Source organism: Megalops cyprinoides, chromosome 8, assembly GCF_013368585.1.
Source record: "Megalops cyprinoides isolate fMegCyp1 chromosome 8, fMegCyp1.pri, whole genome shotgun sequence".
In the NCBI taxonomy this organism is placed as follows: Eukaryota; Metazoa; Chordata; class Actinopteri; order Elopiformes; family Megalopidae; genus Megalops; species Megalops cyprinoides.
In genome coordinates, this window is record NC_050590.1 from 14,146,253 (window position 1) to 14,153,499 (window position 7,247).

The following is a 7,247-nucleotide window of genomic DNA, read 5'->3' on the forward strand; positions in this document are numbered from 1 at the left end:
GATCTAATCTGTGCCCAATGGCCAAAGTTTTACTGCTGTTTAAGGCGTTTTCCTTCCTTCTCCTTTCTTCTCTCCTGGAGAGCATATAGCTTTTGTGTGTTTCCCTCTTTTTTTTTCTTGGAGACTTTCATCCCTGGAAACTGGATTGTTGGAAATTGCAGGAGGTAGGTTTCTTTTGCCAACTAGGCAGTGAGAAATACATTTATCATTGCATCAACCAGCTGGTAGTTATCAGACATCAATTATCAGAATGTCTTTTAGTTGTATAAAGAAATTCACTGTTCTGCCAAAGAGTTTGACAGTCACACAAGTGTTTTCATTCATTGTTCCTGATAAGTGCCCCAATAGCAGGTTTGAAGTATAATTTAGATAATTCTGGTAACTCCCACGTGCCCCTCCTACCCAATAAACACATGCTCACACACATACACACACACACACGTACCTCCCAGTTACTCACCTATTAAATTCCATTCACTCCATATCTTGCTTGTTTAGAGACAGATAGACACATATACATGTATACATATTTAAAAATCTGTCAAATCCTCAGGATTAACCTTGAGGATGCCCAGCTGTCTTACAGGGATACTTTATATGTGCATTCATACTTTATTTTAACTTATGAAGTTTAAAATATGTGTACTACAACTTCAGCTATACAAAGGGAGATGACCTATTTTAAACAGACTTCTCTGTTGTGTTTAGCTCTGCATGTGTACCCTGTAGTGTGCTGAAACAGGATGTTCCCTGTCCTTGCATTCAAGTTAATTGAGAGGTAACCTCTGTGCTCAGTTGGTCATGAAACCTTGGCTGACATCATAACAAGTCTTTGACCCTCACACTAATTGCAAATTACAAACTCTGGCACAGATGGCTTTTCACTTGACAGAGGGCACTTGGATTTGTAATTTGTGATTAGCAGGTGATTTCATAATATTTGTTTCATGCGGACAGAGGGAAAACATGCGAGCACAAATAATAACAAATAGTTACCCAGTGGATTTGTAGCAATGTGTAATTCAGCTTCTCTGTGTTTGATGGTATTTGGATTCCCTGACCATAAGGTGGATGAAAACATCTTTCTACATTGATAATGGCATCATTTCAGCACTTGTTCCATGTTGTGATCTGAAGGGGGCGATAAAGAAACACTGTGTTCTAAAGAGCGCACCAAAAAGTAGAACCGCTCTGCCCCCAAACAGGAATTGTCGGATAGAAAGAGCATGACACAGACAAGGAGACAATGCAGCAGTATTTCTTAGGACAGGGTGATCTGTCCAAGAGGACCAAATTAGATTGCCCATCTGAACATCTTTTTTTTTTTACCTTTAGATGCAGTGTTTTATGTAAAAGACATGCAATGATATTTACTGTATGAAGACAATTTTATAGTGTATATCACCCTGCAAGAAAATTTTCAGACAATGCAAGCAAGGTAAATAGCAAATTCAATTTTAGACAGACATACACAGAAAGACGGGGCAGTCTGTGTTATTAGTTTTAGATCATTTTTGGAAAAATTAAAAATGAGTAAATTAATCAAAATCACAGCAAAGTCACAGTGTCAGGGATTTAAATGTGAAATCTTGTGGTTACAAGTGAGGTTTACTCACCACTATGACACACTTCTGCCTGTTATCCTACCTAAGGTAAAGCACATACAGTGCAGTATCCAGCTAGAATAAGGAACTCTCATCTACATTGCATTTAGTTACAATTTAGTACAATTTACAGTTCTACATTTTGAAACAAATATGTACTAATATTCCATTTGCAGTGTATTTTTTCCCCAGATTGCTGTGGGAATATAATACCTTGGTCTTCAGTCCCTCCAGAGAGAGGACAACTGTTATATTCCTGTATCCTCATTGCACCAACCTAAGCCTGCCATAAAGAAAAAGTCATTTGAAAGCAGCCCACAACGAGTCATGAAACCCAGATTGTTCCAGGCAATTTTCCACCAGGTGAAAATATTCATTGGAACACCCCTCGTCTCTCCTGCCTCCAACTCCCCATGAATGAACTTACAGCAGCACAATAGTACCATTAAGACTATATCCTGTCATTGCACCTCCAGTCTGCTTTTTATTTCACCTAGAAGTATGAACAAAGATATTGCAACAGATGCAGAACAACATTCCAAGCAAGTGAATAAAGAAAAGAACAATGGATCTCACCCACAAAATGATTGTCAAATCAAAGCACATGTTGAAACATTAACCAGCTATACTGATGTCTGTTGTTTCAAGATATTTTGAAGACTAAACAACATAGAATACAAATAACATAATTATTTTAAGAGTGTACCCCCTGTGTTGTATCATTTTAACTCTTGGGTTGCTAAAATTTATGACTAAAGGTGTGAAACAATACAATTTGTTTGAAACAGAGATTACAATGCTGCCATCCCTGTGCTAAAATATATTTTGTACACTCTCTCAACTGGGCAAACAGCAGGGGAACTGGATACATGACCTTTTTTACTTTTTAGACATCACTACCCCAGCATTTTTTTCATGCTGTATACTTCCCCACTGATATCACAGATAAGCAAGATATCAACTAGCTGGCATAGCAACCACATTGGACAAGATTAGACATTTCCCTACCCTTGAAATACTCATGTTTCATGGTCATGATTAAACAGTTAACATCTGCAGCCAAAGTCCTGACATGACCTGCTAGCATGGATGAATGCCGCTGTGTGACTTTTTCAACAGAAAAATAAAGGATATTACAGTTGGGACAGCAGGATCGCTGTAAGAATGAGCCTGATTTTCAAGAGCCAACACTGATTACAGTGTGTCTAATGTGATATGATCAGATGTGGCAAAACTTCACACTCAGCCACTTCTTCACCCAAACAATACAATATCACACATTCTAGTAAAAGGGTGACATGTTACTTCAATATATCAGTTAGATTTAAAGACCTCATTGTACAAAAATGGGATCCCTTGTTAGACAGCATTTATTTTTAACTCAAACTAGTGGTAGAGAAAGCACATGGAAATCTTTAGGAGTTGCAAAGAATATATATTGATTTGTCTAGAATCAGAATTAAGGATTGTACAAGAGAGTTACAGAACTTACATTTTCAGTTTTGCCTTCCGATGGTACAATACAGATTTCTAAACTGTTCTTGGTCTCTTAAAGGAAGGGCTGCCTCCACAAATTGCCAATGAAGTTCCACTGATACTCTTTAAGTACTTTGAAAACTATGATGCAGTAAGATAAGGTTTGATATACTGAATAAAATGAACACTACAAATACATATTTGTTCTAAAAGCTGGATTTGTCCCAGTCCAACCAGGTTCAAGGCACTGTTAAGGGTTTAATGTATGTTTTTTTCCTCTTACATATCTACTATTCATACTTTCACTGCATAAAGTTTGACATTACCCATTACGGGTAAAAGGAAGTAAGCCCACATGGCATGACTTCTAGCAGCTTTGTGTTGGTAATGCATTCATTGACCGTAGGAAATGGGAATCCATTGGGAGCCTTCCAGGACTGGCACACCATCATATTGTCTCTTTGTTCCCTGAATGCATGCAAAGTAAACACTTTAATGGGTTGAACAGCAGTCAGTTTACTTGTCCCATGCCATAGAAGTGGAAAAAAAATCAAAGAATACAGTCACAGAAACAAAACCTCTGTAATGTCATTCACAGCCCTGTGGAATATGTGTCACTTTATGCAGAACAAATAATACATTACACACTAAAACAAAAAGTGTCAGATTACAAGGAGCTGGATAAACGTTTGTTCAGTTTTGCCTTTCCAATTAGGTGGAGTAGATTTATTTCTGTACATCACTTCGTAAACTCTTGCATTTCTAACTCAACCATGCCACCTGTTGTTAGCTTACAAATTGCTAAATCAGCTGACACTGAAACTGATATTAAATTATCAACAACTAGAGAGCATTGCTGTACTTTCCCTGAGTTTTTTTTTTTTTTTTCTGGCAATAAGGCCTCTCGCAACACTTTTGATTCCTGGAATTTTAATGGGTGCCAAGGTTTTCCCTGGAATAAGTGTTTGGATGGACCTATCAAGCATTTAGAAATATTTTTCCAAAACCTGTACATCCAAATAAACTTTTTCATGGGGTTTAACTTCAATTAAATAAAAAATTGTTCTTCATAACAACAAAAATCTTTATATCAATATTGATAATAGTAGCTGGAACTATCAATAATATCTTACTGAAATATCCTAAACTACCCTATATATATCCTATACTTCATTGGGAATGGAACTGACAATGGAAGGATATTTGTGTAGCAATTTGCTACTGGTTTGTTAAAGATTCCTCTGCTTCCTAACTGCCAAAAAGAGGATGAGATGAAAAGGGCAGCAGTGTGTTGTGGCGGTAAGGTTCAGGGCTCATAGCCCAAAAGTTGCTTGTTCAGTTTCACCAAAAGTGGTGTTCTGACTTCTGCCTATTCCAAACAAGTTCTATAGAAAAATCCTTCTGGGTTAATTTCCCAGTATTTCCCAACATGTTAATGTTGAAAATCTGTAAAAAAAAAAAAAAAAAAAATAGCAAGATTTGTAAAAAATAAATGTAAATCTAAGAATTGTTGTTAATATATGGTAGAAGTACATTTGTGATTGCATACCATTGAACTAGCCCACAGTTTCCAGTATTAAACTGCATAAAGCTGTGATGTGACAACTTCTCACTTTTGCTGGTAGTGCAAGATAGGTTGAAAAAATGGAGTGTAGCATTAAATGAATTTTAAACTTGAAATGTTTTGGAAATTTTTGTCAAAGTGTTATGAATTCAGAATGTAAAATGTGTTTTCTGTCTCATTGCCAATGAATCTGTGTTGAAGGTATGAACATTGCAATTGTTCAACGATTTTGTATTTGTTTCTACTTGTGCTGTATTTGTTTTTATATTCAATATAAGTAAACTCTTTTGGAGGTTTAGAGTGGTTACTGTTAACCTTGATACATATTTTCAAGGATCACTTCCCCAACTCCCAATTGCCCATTGATTCAAGCTGATTCCAAGCACGGATCTGTCAACACTGGCTAATTCAGCAGTGTAACCCCTGTGGTTGGCGAGGGACTGCTGTATACAGTTGGCCTGGTGTGAATGACTGGGTGATGTTGAAAAGGTACACTTGGAATTAGAATTTTAAAAGTATTTTGCCACTGCCTGCAGCAGTCACTGGAAGAAGTCCATACAGGCTTGGCTGACCTTGTGTGGTGGATATGGCGAAAAACCAAAGGCAGAACATACGCTCTCTTGTAGTCCTTCTTCCAAGTCAGCAGATGCATTGTTTCAGACCCACATTAATTAAGAGGTCATTCTGAATTTCCACCCATTTAATCTAGAGATTAAAGTCTAAGTATCTCAGGTTTAAGTAATCAGCCATAGCTTACTTACCCCTGCATGAGCTTTTGTTGAGAAGTAAAGCTTCTCCTCCATTTCCATGTTTGGTACTATTATATTCTGCAAGCTATTCTGCGAGTTTGGAGCTGTTGGAAATACATCCTGATGTATTTTGAGTAAACATGTGAATGATGGATGATTTAACAAATATGAGGAAAACATTGACAGTGCTTACCCAAGACTTCTGTTCCACCATAACTCAACTGCTGAGCCTTGCGGTATCTTTTAACAGTATCTTCACAGTTCACTGAAGTAACATGGCCCCTTGCTATTTGAGAACGGGCTGTGTGTAAGGCTTCTTGCATATGCAATAATAATAATAATAATAAAAATAAATAATAATAAAAATAAAAAATAATAATCTCTTTGTATTAATGCAAATTAATTGCTTAGCTTTTCAAGACCAGATATAACTTATGAGACAACTGTCCTGCAATAAAAAATATTTGAGTAAAAAAGCTTGCTGTTCACCTGAATATTGCTCAGAAATGATCATTCTTTAACAAGAAACGTCTATTCCTTGTAGCATTAAAACTCTCATAATTAAAAAAATACATAAATACAGTATCTGTGAATATATTGACACAAAATATGTAAATACATAAAGAGATGTAGACAAAAAGATTTTAAAAATAAACGTTTATTTGTCAACAAATTTATTTATGTACTTGTTAATGTATTTTGATTTTATAAAGTAATTGAAGTCCATGATTGAAAATCTAAGTCATAAAGCACAGTATGAATGGAAATAACAGTCAGGCTTATTCTGTGTTTATATGAAGAAAAATGAGGGTGAAAATGAGACATAAACAAACCAAGACTAGCTAACAATGTTAACTTCAAAGACAAGTATTAGTGGTGCAATTTTTGCTCAGGAATAGATGTGTGAATAGAATGACAGAATGACCTTGGATTATATGTGACTGATGTTATCCAAATGCTTAAAAACATTCAGGCCAAGAGAGCTACGTGAAATAAACGATGATTTCACATCTAGAGTCATCAGCCTGGGAGCTGATAAATTTCTCTACCAGAGGAATTAAGTCACATTAGTTCAAAATCATTCAAAAGCCTCCTCTCTTTTCATGTTTTCACATGCAGCTGTATTTTCCAGATTCTCACGTTTCTTTGAATACTTTGTTTCCTGTGTTAATACAGTATTTCCATTTCTGATGGTTGGATTTTATCCTTCTTTTGTGGTTTGTTAACTTCGTTAACTTTGGTTAGTTCACTAGCCACGTTTTTTGAGTTCAAAGGCACAGATTGCAAATTCTTGTGAGGGGTATGTAATTGAAGTTCAGTGAGGGGCGTTGTTGAGCCTACTGCCATTTACATATTCACTCTTTGTAAATAGCATGAAAATGTGAAATTATTATCACAAGAAATATCAGGAGCAGCATGCAGCAATTTTCAGCCCTGACATTTAATGATCCTCTTAGTCAACATAACATTTGATTGTCTGTTTAAAAAAAATCATTCTGCCATTATGCAAGGGTCTTTTTGCAGCTCCAAAAATGTTAGAAATACTTGCAATTATAATTTGATTGTTGATCCAAAAACTCTGGAAATATTCTGGAAAAGTAATATTGTAATTGACTGTTTGAGACTGATGCTGGTGTTTCTGTCTGCTTCTGGTTATGATCTCTTGATGGAGTAGATATTGTAGCTGGAAAGCTGTAGAGGCAAAATCCTGTGGCAGCCAAATGGCAGATACTCAGTAGACAAGGTTTTCTGTCCTCTTCATGCACAGTACACATTTGTCACATCACCACAAACTAAATATAAGAGGGAATGAATGTTGAAATTAATGAATAAATGCATCAAAATGACTTAGTA